This window comes from Cygnus olor, chromosome 7 (assembly GCF_009769625.2).
Source record: "Cygnus olor isolate bCygOlo1 chromosome 7, bCygOlo1.pri.v2, whole genome shotgun sequence".
Taxonomy (NCBI): domain Eukaryota; kingdom Metazoa; phylum Chordata; class Aves; order Anseriformes; family Anatidae; genus Cygnus; species Cygnus olor.
In genome coordinates this window covers 5,695,942-5,709,291 of record NC_049175.1, presented here as the reverse complement: position 1 = coordinate 5,709,291, position 13,350 = coordinate 5,695,942, and positions in this window count along the sequence as shown.

Here is a 13,350-nt window from a genome sequence, read left to right as displayed (position 1 = left end):
ACTTCTGCCTAAGGTAGCTTCCACCCAAACAACAAAATCAAGAATTTGTGTATCTATTTTTGCAGGGAATGTAATTAAAGTATGCAACCTTAAGCTTTTATAAATTATTGCTTTTCTTTTGATGTCAGCAGGGGAAATTGTTTTACATCAAATGAGAAATGTCTTTTTCACCCATCTCTATCTCAGGACTCCAGAAGGTGCAATTCTGTATGTCATTTGGAAAACATGCTAATGTTGGAACTGCAAAACATTCCCAGAGAGCAGACCTAATGTAGAATTGGAAAAGGGATGAATGTTAGTTCCTAGAATTGTAAAGTATGGGCATGGATAGTCTACTTCAAGGAGTGGTGTCTGTTTAAAAAATGTGCTTTTCTGAAATGCTTGCTGCTCCCTCTGTTTGAATCATACCTCTGATAACAAATTCCCCAAAACAAATCAATAATGTTCAACTGTTGATTCTGCTGCCAGTTTGGATGGTGTCAAAATAGTTAGGTTTTCATTAAGACATAGCATATGATGATACAACATACAAATGCTGCCTCAGTACAGTTTGCTGCATGGATAGAATGAAAAACTAACGTCTCCAAAGCAAGAATGTAAATAAAACACAGAAAAGACACTTTTATTTATTTTTTTTTTTTAATAGCTGAACTGAGAAGTAGAATGACCTATTCCTCAACTTCATTAACTATTTTCTTGAAGTTATATTTACAGGTAGGGACAGAAAAATATTTTTACTAAATTAAGGTTTTCAGAAGTAAATCTTTGGTCCGCAGGAATCACTGAGTATCATTCCAGGGCAAATGCCATATGCAGAAGGCCAATTCACATGAGCAGGTAAGTCAATTTTAGTCTTAAAATCAGAGGTTACCACAGAGACATTGGCATAGTTAGCACTGGTTTAAGCTCCCCTTCCACCACATTACGCATCTCTGCATTACTTGCTAGTACAATATATCCAGCCTTCCAAGATAAACACAGCTGTTTCTAAAGATAATAAAAGAAATTCACAAAGCTACCCCCAAAAACATACATACTAAATAGGATGTAAAATTCTGAAAGACTAGAGAGGTGTAATTCTACTTAGAATCCTCTAGCACTGGTACTAATAAACCAACGTCCTACCATTAAGAGAAAGGGCATTGGCTGAAGTGGAGCTACCTGAGGTTGGTAGCATAAGATAGAAGATATAGCAAGTGAGCAGAATTTCCAAATCCCATTATTCTTCCATATTTCTCTTAAAGTTTGTCTGTATAAGTGGCAATACAAAGACAGCCAGGAAAGTCAAGAAAGAGTCATTACATGTATTAATAGGTATATTAAATTATGTAACTTGGATGAAAACTATGTTATCACAAACAAAGTCTTCATAACAAGAGCACCAAAAGTTTAATTGCACTTTCCAGTTAATTAGTCTTAATTTCACTGAGTCACTGTACCTTTCATACCTACTCTCAAGAATCTGGAATGAAATTGAACCAGCATTTTCTATATAACTTTTTAAAAAAAAAAAAAAAAAGAAAGAAAGAAAGAAAAACAAGCAGATTACCCTGCTTAAGGCCACAGAAATAATGGTAAGAATATATTTTTCATTCATGTGTAGTGAAACTCTTAAAGGGCTATAAATTTGCTTATTTAGGCCTGAGCCAAAATACTATTTTTATCCTAAGAATCTGCTTATCATCCTCATTGGGATCCATGTCTTGAAAAACAGATCACTGTTATTTTTTAGACTTGGAAATTAACCCGTTCCCAGATTCTATTCCAACAGCATATTTATTTTTTGCTTTTAATTTTAATGTAGGCATATAATGTAGGTACAGTGTATAGAGTAGGTCTCTGAAAGAAAATAGAATTTTTTTCCAGAGAGGTATGAGTGCAATAAATTTGAAATTGTTGCTTGAATTGAGGCTGTTTGTCCCTCTCTTACAATATTAACCTTTCTATAAAATGCTATTTTGCTGTTGTATTTGTCCTGATTTCCTTTGGGATAAACTTCTCTGAGTGTATCACAAGGCATCAGGTATATAAAAGTCTACCAGATCATGATGAAAGGCTCAGTATCCCTAGGCTCATTAAACTCTGAGGTTGTTGTTTGAGGTTCCCTGGGACTGGAACTTTTTCACAGTACCAGAATATCTTTGCTCTGATACAGGAGCATTATACAGCTCTTTATTTTGCAAATGCAGGCTTTAAGACTCTTTGTACTAAAAAATTGACTCATATTTTCTACTCATATTGAAGTATGTTGCCTTCCTAGTGGGTGTGGGCAAGTGGATTGTAGGAGAGAAACACCTCGCATATGTTCTGGATTCAGTTTAGCGAGAACATAATTTGTTCAGCGTTGGCAGGGACTCTGCTGAAATACTACATACAGTTTGGGAAGCAATGATAGCAATGAATGACTACACAAATTAGTGTCAGTTAGTCTAAAGAAAGACTGAACTGCTAACAGTCTTTAATAAATAAATAAAATTGCTGCAGAGAGAAAAGTACCTGTTATACATATTGTATAAGACAAAAAGCTTTATAATTAAAATACATGAATGAAGATCCAGAATAGATGTCAAGCAAAATAGTTTTTAACAGTGCAAACTTGGCTAACTGGCAGTTCTTGAAATCTTCAACTAGAAAACAAGATTGAAAATGTGTCTGTCAGGAACAATATGGATTGCCCCATAGAGGGGCAAGCAGTAATTATTTCTACCTCCTTTCCACATCTTATTATCAGCAGCTGCCTCCCATAATCCCCAGAGTGAAATTATCCATCTTTTATATGATCCTCCCAGTTTGAAACTGTTTCCAATGTTACTTTTCTTTTGAATGATATCATGAAGTTGTCTTTACATTTTGCTTCTATAGTATGAATAGGATTAAAATATGCATAAATTGGCAACTGCAGTATTAAATGCAGCTATGAATAGCTGCAAACTTCAGTTGTTCCTTTTAGTTTAGCAGATGCAGAAGCTCATACACATACAGACATCCAAAACTGTTGCTGAAGCTTTCAGAAAACACTAATAAAGTTATGTATTTACATGCTTGTTCTTTTGATTTCCTCTGTTTCACATTCCTAAAATAGGAAGACCCATATTTCAGTAAAGGCTAGGTGGCAGATAAAGAATATTAGATTATATTTTGCTCAAATTATTCATAGAATTACTATTCATCTAGGCCATGACTGGAGAGAGCAAAGCAAAATAAAAATCCCAGAAATGTATTATCATATTGCTTATATAAAATTGTAACATATTTGTCATATTTTGTCATATTTGACACTTCTGTATTGGGCAGTATTTAAAACTTTCTAATTTGTATTTACCTTCTTCATAGTCAGTCTTAGTTCCTTCCTTGTTAGATCCATTGATTTGGAAAACAGTTCTAGGTACTAAAAAGCCATTTGAAACTGCATGAAAATGTCTCTACAAATTATTCTGTTCACATATCCTGTTTTCAGTAGAGGTGATGTGATTTTGGCCTGGTTCTCCTTTTTCTTTCCTTTTTTTTTTTTTTATTTCTTCTTTTGGAAATTGTTGTGAAAGGAAATAATTTTTGTGAAAGGAAATAATTACTAGGAAATAATTACACATGTATTTGCTCTTGTAATTTAATCACTATTTGAAAATCATAATGTTCTGTTAGGGATACCATAATCACCATCAGAAATTACCAATGATGTTAAATAATCATTACTGTATTCTTGTTGTAACAATTCGTTAAGGGTATAAGGAGGTGGTTGATTATACATTCTGCTCCATCCCACTGGGATGAAGAAACATCTTGCTGTGTATTGAGTTCAACACAGAAAGGAAGGAGTACATGAAGATAGAGAAAAATCATGGCTGCTGACTCGTTCTTCCTTACAGAATGAACAAGCAAGTGATAAAACCACTGCTATATTCCTCCTGTTTAAAACCCTCATTCAACATTGGTAGGAGAATATGATCACACAAGAGTATAGGGCCTGTGCTTTGCACACTGCTCTGCTTTTTTACATGTCAAGACAGGCCTTTGTCAAAGCTTCCTTGCACTTGCTAATTCTTTAAGCAGAAAAAATAGATGGGAAAAACAGTCCAAATTAAATAATGAGCATTACATGAATATAATCAATCAATATAAATATGAATACAATCAATCAATGTTTCAGTAGAGTTTGATCTGCAGCCACTGCAAAATTCCCTGAGTAAAATCAAAAAATAATAAAAAATCATCATCTATGGAACATCTGTATCTTGTACATAAGAATATGATCCATCTTTAATACTCTCCAAAATGTCAATAAAGGTATATATAAAGTTGCAGACAGACAAGTTTTGCCTAATTTCAAACATAATCAAGCTCTCTGAAGTTAAAATGAACCCGTGTTCGGCATGTGCTGTCAGATTCTTGCTCTACTACATGAATTATGTACCTGCTTTGTAATAGACATTTGGCTTAGTGCTAGATTTTAATGAGTTAATAGATTATAAGCAAGAGATTCTCAAAGCCTGTAATTAAACAAAATACTTTTTTTCTTCAAAGATAAAGAAAATTTGTTTAGAATGAAAAGGATCTTTCAACCAGGCTTTTCATATAACATAAGACAGTTCTGTGCAATGAAAGCTTAAGTAAAATAAAAAGGAACTATTTCAACTAAAGCTGCCTCTCCTTCCTAAAGGATCACTGATTCCTTAGACAGTTGAGACAACTTTCTCTCTCTCCCAGCTCATTTCTCTTTTCTATCCTGTAGAGTCCAGTAGTTCAGTACAGCTGAGCACTTTTGTATTTCCCTAATGGCTGGGTTCCCTGCATTAATATCCCAGAGGTATAAAGTATTACTGAACTGCTTCTGCAGCATTCTACTGGGGGGGGGGGGGGGGGGGGGAGGATAGGATCTGTTTTCTGCTAAGAGAGGTGAAAGAACAAAATATTTCAGTATTTCAGTTACCTGACATTTGAAAATTTATTCTCATTGTCTGAAAAGTTGAAAGAGTTGTCCATCCTTATCAGTTTTAAGGTTTTATGTTTTTATCCTGAAATCCAGTAAATAAATTAGGGTTTTAAAGTAAGCCTTAGGCATCTACATTTTTCCTAAATGCTCAACTGTGCTTTTGAAAGGCCACACTTAGCTACAACACTGAAAATTGTTTTTTTCCTCTCTCTTCCTCTCTAAAAATAACCTCAAAACAGCATTTTTATGTATCCTCAAAACTGTTAAACTTTGAAATGAGGTCTCAGAGACCTCCATCTGGAGCCATAAGCTAAGCATTCCTATAGCTTGGGTTTCTGTAATTGCCCGATTTGGTAGACACTCACAGACAATGCCCAACACATATCAGCAGGGATTGGGTTTTCTATGAATTGTAGCTGTAGTCTTGAGTAATTTTTAAATTGGGGTATTATGGTCAGAAACCCCATAGTCAGAATACTTGATTGCAACAAAACAGAGTTTACAATCAGTCATACCAGAACCTGACACACAATATTTTTAGTAACCTTATGCAGTCTCCATGCCTATTGCTGAAGTGTCATCTCTGAGGAAGCACAGGAGGAAGCACAGCTCTGTGCAGGGGAGCTCGGAGAGTTGGAACCTGGTCTGTGGTGCTCTTCCTTGTGTACATCACAGGGTTGCTCAGCAGAAATGCAAACAGCACCACAAAATAACATACAGCCTCTTTTTGTTTTTTGTTCTTATTGTTTAGTTTGTTGGTTGTGGTGGTGTTTTGTGTTCTTTTTCCCCTCTCCTAACAAATAGGAGATGTGCATTTGAAATTGCTTATGCTACTTGAAACAAGGTCACAGTTTAACCATGGAACTCTAAACAACACAAACAAAGGAAAGTGTGGATTTCAGTTCAAGTTTACATTACTTCATTTACTCAGAGATGTTAAATCCATTTGAACTTTTTTATGTCATTCTTCCAAGTTGCTTCATGTGGAAATTACTCTGGTGGAAATGCAGAATTCCATTTAGCTGTAGGAGACTACCTGGACAGAATATATGCTCTAAATCTCTACATATTCTACCTATATGGATGCTTTTGACTAATTTACTGCATTTCCTTCAATTTTTCAGTTGGATTACTTTACTATAAATTAAACCCCCAATTATTTCTGTAGTACAGTTATTTCCCCTGTGATGCTTCCATTAGCTGTTGCACTTAAATAGGCACTTAAATTAATGAAAGGAAATATCCAGCAAATCAGCCAAAAACTCCTTCAATGCTTTGGCTCCGTATAAAGGCCCAGGTTTCTGATGACTATTTCTATTGCAGAATGTTTTAAGAGGAACCGTACTAACCACCCATCATGGTAATCCTTAGTACTTCTGAAAGTGCAATTCTCCTCTGGTCTACCAAGTCTCACGATGAAGTAGAGAGGGATGAATTATCTTGAACTGTTAGCTATAATATGGGACAAACAGGATAATATACCTTCTGTCATGTCAAAAAAAAACTTAGAAAAGACAAATTGAAAATGAAAAAGTAAATAATCCTAAAGTAAACTTTAAAGTTAATTTTAGTCACTTTGTTTCTATACAAATTAGATATGTAGTTATAAGTATATAAATTTAGTAGAAGCAAATCGTTATGTGAGGACTGAAGAGTAGAGATTTTTGAATACGCAGAATCAGTCATACCTGAATTTGACACACAATATTTTTAGTAACCTTATGCAGTCTCCATGACTTATTATAACAACTGATTTCAGGTATTGCTGATTTGCTGCATCCCTTACAGGGTTTTAGTAGATTTGCTAAAAACCTCTGAAACTGCAGGCTCATAAATTTATTGTCTGTGCAATCTCTCATGAGATTACACAGACAACATTCAGTGACTAGTTAACAACACTGCAGACTAAAACACTCTTGCATTGTAAAGCAGGTGCAAGGAATACTTGAGCCAGTAAGCAATATTCAGAAGTGAAACAAACAGATAATAACCAAAAGACAGAAATAAATAAATCTGACATTACAGTTACAAGGGAGCATATTTGGACCAAAAAGACTTCTTAAAGTTTACAGCTAGCAAGCACCGGCACCTCTTCCTGTGCATTCAGTTCATGGACAGTTACTTCACATGACGCTCAGCACAGTGTCGGTCTGCCCACAGGAACAACAGTTAACAAAGTTCTTGAGGGGCTGTGTGGACGGACACGCAGTTGAGAGGGATCATTTGGCAGCTAGATCCAGCAATCATGAACTATCTATTCAGTCTGTTCCAGAAGAGTTCACAGTACAGCTACTCTCTATATACTCAACTCCACAGGCCATAAGACAACATACAATGACAACTTTCATACCTGCAAACTGAAATATACTTTTAGAAGAGAATTAAAAAAATAAAATTAAAAAAAAAAAAATCAGGGCCATTACCCAAATTCTATAACATGGGACGCAGGAACTTGGTAAGTCTGCTAGGACACATTTTATAAACCATATTAGGTACAGAAGCAATAGTCCATACTATGGAACCCATGCTAATTTGCAATAAAGTTCTTCTGACTGTAAAATTTTCTCAAGAATCAGTTTTAACTTGACCAATTTTTCAGCCATTGTACATTTCCTTAGTTACAACGGAAGCAGAATTAAGCTAATTCCTAGAAGCAGTTCAAAACTCCCCATGATCAACTTCTGTCTCTAAAAACAAGGAGAATATGGAGAATTCTCATAATCCATGTAATTCAAATAACCCAATAATGCATGTAATAAAAAGATATATCAGACTTTCATGGAAAGATTTATTACCTCCCTTACGATATACATTCCTTAATAAAAGATTTTTTTTTCCTGACAATTTTAAAATTCCTGAGGACTTCACAAGAGATGTTGTAAACCCAGGGTAATATAAATTTAGTCAATGGATGAACTTCACTATAATGTCAAACAGGTGGACAGACAAAGGATTTTAAGAAAGAAGAAAAATTTTCTTTCTTCATTTATTACAACTTGAGTCATAAAAGAGATCAGACAAGTTAACTTAAAAACCATGGCTGAGCAAGGGAAGCCAGTTGATGTAACGTTTTCAGATTTCAGCAACGCTTTTGATGCTGTTTCTCACAGTATCCTTCTAAACACAATGACCAGCATACAGACAGACAAAAAAGTAATGCGATGGGGGGAACAACTGGCTGACGAGTCAGACTTCAAGTGTTAGAGTAAATAGGGTTACATCAGGCTTGTGGCCCAGTCACTAGTTGGGTTCTCCAGGGGTCCATCTTGGGGCCAGTTCTCTTCAATATTTTTTATAAATGATCCGGATGCAGAACTCAAATGCATGCTGAGTAAGTTTGCAGACACTGAATTGGGAAGACTGTTGACTCCCTTGAGAGTAGAGAGGCCTTGCATAGAAATGTCAACAAATCAGAGGGCTGGGCAATCACCAACTGCATGAAGTTAACAAGATAAAGTGCTGGAAACCCTGGCTACATGTACAGAATGGGGGATAAGGGAATGGAGAGCAGCCCTGCAGAAAGGGATCTGGGACTTTTGGTCAAAGGCAACTTGAATGAGTCAAATTGTGCCCTGAAAAAGGGCAAACCACCGCTAGCTGGTTGAGGGAAGTGATCATCCTGCTCTGCTCTGAGCTGGTGAGGCCTTACCACAACCATTGTGTGCAGTTTTGGGCACCACGACAGACAAAACTATTAGAAAGTGTCCAAAAGGAGGTCTACAAAGATGGTGAAGGGTCTAAAGGGCAAGACATATGAGAAACAGCTGAGGTTACTTGGTTTGTTCATCCCAGAGAGGACAAAAGTGAGAGAAGGCCTCAGGGCCACCTGCACCTTCCTCATGAGGGAAGGGGAGGGGCAGGCACTGAGCTCTGCTCTCTGGTGACAGCAACAGGACCTTAGGGAACGGCGTGGAGCTGGGACAGGGGAGGGTCAGGCTGCGTGTTAGGGTAAGGTTCTTCACTGAGAGGGTGAACAGGCACTGGAACAGGCTCCCCAGGGCAATGGTCATGGCACTGAGCCTGCCGGAGTGCAAGAAGCACTTGGACAACGCTGCCAGACATAGGGTCTGATTTTTGGATGGTGCTGTGTGGAGCCAGGAGTTGGACTTGATGATCCTGATGGGTTCTTTCCAAGTCAAGATATACTATGATTCTATGATAATTGGACCTGAAAAGGCTTAATTTCTGCTACTATCTGCAAAGTAGAGGCATATGTGCACAGCAGTATTTTCTTAGAAAAGGTCTGAAAACGCTGACATTGAGTGAAATATGCTTTGAAGGAGGGCAGAAGGGACAGTATATGGGAAAGCCTCAGGAAGAATCAGAAAAAAAAAAAAAAAAGAAAAAAGAAAAAAAGAGAAGTAAATGGAATCAAAGTATTCTAGCCTAAGTTATCTGAGCTAAAGTCTAGTTTAGCTGATGCATGTATATACTATGCATACATGTATACATAAATCTCACTGGAAAAATGGTAACATGATTTTTTTTTTTTTCCCCAGAAGGTAGAGACTAGTTAACAAAATATTTTTGTTTACTTGATTTCCACAAAGTAGTGGTATAATTAAAATATTTAATAGTCAGTCTGTTGAGATCATGAGAACATGAGAGAAGGAATCTTGTAGATCCTTGTCAGCCAGTGTCCACATGTTCTGAAGCAGAACCTCCAAGGATTTCCTCTCTGTGCTTTAGAGGAGCTTGCCAAGTCTCTTTGTTGAAGACAGGATAAATCCACTCTGCACCTCACCACCTCACCAGACTTACCAGAATATTAACAAATATTGAAATGCTCTGGAAAATATCATTACTTTTTTTTTTTTTTTTTTTTTTGGGCACAGCTCTACCCATAACCTTTAATTTTTCTAGCAAGATGAAATTGTATTGCAGGCTTGACTAAATTGCCTGAATTACTTATTTAATTTGGTTAAAAAAAAAAAAAAAAAGGCTGTTTTTAAAGATGCTTGAGTAACTGGATCCACAATTTTTGATTGTTTGACACCTACTTTACACTCCTACCTACCCATCATCTTGAGCAGTTTAAAGAAACTTGTATTCAGAAAAAGCAAGCATCCATTTTGCAATAGGCCATGTAAAACACCCTGTAAATATTTTTATTAAATATCATTACCCACATTTCCTAAAAATGCAATAAAATTCTTTTTATATGTCTACATTATTTTACAAAACAGAGTAGTTTTAACATTGGCAGAGAAGAATGTAAGACTCCCCACACCACCCACAGCAATGTGACTCAGTATAATTACTGAGACATCACCAGTGCTGTTGAGAAGGTATTCTTTTATGAATATGCCTATCTAATTGCTGGTTTGCATACTATGACTGTTAGCAGTGCTGCCAGTTAGTGTCATTATGACAAAACAATGACCTCCGTGTGTGGACAACTGGCCTCAGACAATTGGCTTATTTTATATACATTCAGGAATATCTATCACTAATGGTTATTTCTGTTAATTTAATCTAAATTTCAATTTGTTAGATTAAAAAAACAAAAACCAGCAGCATACGCTGACATCTCTAAAATATATACTCCTCCATGAAAGGACTGGATTTTCACCCACCCATGAAACACTGCACCATATGATTAGTACTACATAAGGTTTTGATGTTTTGGGGTCTTTTTCCTTACCCCACCTTGCTTAACGAACATTTTCATCCTGCCTAGAAACACACTACTTCTTCTCTGTGTGAAAGCACATTCCTGGTTTTCTAATCATTTTCCCACCATTTTACTTACTCTGTAAGTAAATTAGAGAAAGTAAGAGCATGTGAATCACATATTAAGAGTACAATAGAGTCTTAGTAGATTTTAGAAGAAGTAGATAATATTGCATGGAGACCTGTGTTTCTGCTGCCAGTGCTTGAGCTAACCAGTTGAAACTTCCCTGCAAACTTTGCAGTTAAGTGTTCTTTATTAGACCTCAGCACCTCTGTGCTGTGATACACCACCTGAAGGAATTCCCTAATCTGCAAGAGACCATATTGGCATGCCTTTAAGCTGGATATGTATTCAACTTTATGTAAGAAGGGAATGTCTTAATACCAAAAATTACAAAAAAAAAAAAAAAAAAAAAAAAAGAAAAGACAAGCCCACGTCTGAAAATTGATAGGATTTAACAGTTGAAAAACAACTGAAACTTCAATTCTCTGGATACAAAACCAGTGGAGAAATTAATTTTAAAAAAAATAACTTCGTAAATAAATTGCTTTAGCATATTAGTATCTGGTGAATGGGTGAGCTCACTGGCATTCTTAATCAAACAGGAGCTGGGCCACACATGAAAGGAAACCACTCACAACTAGTAGTACCCTTAGAAGTCCTCGGACCGAGACATGAGAATGATATATCTGTCATTCTTTGCAAACCCATGGGAAAAATGAAAATAAAGACTTCAAAAAACATTGCAAAAATAAAAAAATAAACTTAAAATATTCTTCCTTCTCTCTGCCTCAACAGAGGAAAATACATTTTATTCTACCATTCACTGCTCACGAGTTTAAATGGTGGTACAACTATAAATTTACAAAAGTGGTTTCTTCTTAGTCCTGCAACCCAATGTGCTTGCCCTTTCCTTGTTCAGTTCTGCAGAATCTCTCATCCTTTACTTTCCTTTATGATTTCAAAGGTAGCACAGAATTTCAGTTTCCTGACCGCCTCTCTGATGAATGTAAAGAACAGGACAGCTTCTAATTAAAGTCAATTGTAGCATGAAGCCTGACCCACAAGGTCACTCCAGCAGACACATCACTCATACCTTGTGCTGCAGCAGTTTGTGCTTCTCTCTCTATATATATGTGCACAGCTTTCAGGAAGTTCCCTTTTGTAATCATGTTGGACATAGTAAATATTTGGATACACTAATTAAAAGTGGCTACAGCTAACTATAAATACACATTTCTGAATCACGCAATGCATATACAAAAAGGTATGATGCACAGTGTTTGTAGTTGTGTAATGGCAGAGTTCCTAATCATCTCTGAGTATTGGGTAGGATGTGTGTGAAATTCTCACCTCCCACTATCCTGTCTTACACATTCACTCCAATCCTTACAGGAAAAGAAGGAGTTTAAGTATGGCAATAATGAAACTATCAAAGCACATACAAGTCCATAAACTTTCTTCAGGACAAAAGGATTCACAAATAGAAAAGCCACCCCAAGTCAGGTGTCTCAGGCTCTGCAAAATGTAGCACTGAAAATGTTTGTATCTGTAGTAATTTCCTTCCCCCAACACAAGCTTTAGAATCCTACAAGTAAATACATGAGCTACAGTGCAAGTTGATGTCAGTTGAAGGGTTGAAGGATGGGAGAGGGAAAAAAAAAAAAAAAAGAGAGAAGACCTTGTTCTTCTTACACACAAGGTATTCCCTATCCACCCACCTACTAAAGAAATAACTGTTCCTAAAATCAACACATTTGATCATCTTTCAGTCCAGGTCTTTCTGGAAGCACTCTAAGATTTGTGTGTCACAGGGGTTCTCAGGTACACAGCTGCATTCGAGTTCCCCTTCCCTGAGATGCCGATGAGTTGAGAAGAGCACTTCGCACTGGTCTGCTATGAGATACCACTCAACCCACTTCATCCCTGTCTGCCCCTTCCTGTTCTTTACTTGTTTATAGAGACAAAGAAGAATGTTTGAGTTATTCATCCCACCTGTCCCTCCAGTATAATCCATTTAGGATCTATTTAGTGCAATAGGGGGCAAATTTGGTAAGACTGCACAGCTGTGTGGATACAGACAATATTCCTCACTATTGCCTCCCCCACCTTGGCTGGCTGCATAAGTTTCAGAGAAGCAAAAGAAATTTCTCTAATGCTAAATAATGCTAATACATGTCAGTAGCATACGGTTTTGTGTTTTCTTTTTTAAATGAACTTGCCAACCCTGTGTCTCTTTAAATTCCTTTCTCAGATGGTACCAGTTCACTTACTCGTATGTTAAAAAGAATACACTGGTGTGCTAATAACAAATTAGCATATGAATGCCAGTTAGATTATAAGAAATTAACATAAAATCAAATTGCAAAAATCTGGAATGCACAACAAATTTGCACTCTACTGACATATTTCAAGATCATGTTAAAATATAATCTTAAAGACAGCACAGATCATCATTGTATGCCAACTTTCTTTTACCTTGCAGTATAGTAACAGTGTCCCATACTGCTGAATAGTCCACTGTACACTACTGTGGCTACAGGGATAGAAAGAGGAGAAAGTTCACACAGCACATATTTAACTAAGGGCTGGGGTGAGAAATTGGTGTTTTCCTTCTTTTACAAAAGCAAGCAGAAATGAAGAATAAAAGAAAAGGATTATCTTGTCATAGCAAGAAGATAACTTATTTACTTTCTATTTCATTTTAATATGCAAATCAATCCTCATGCTGTTCTTTGCCAATTTC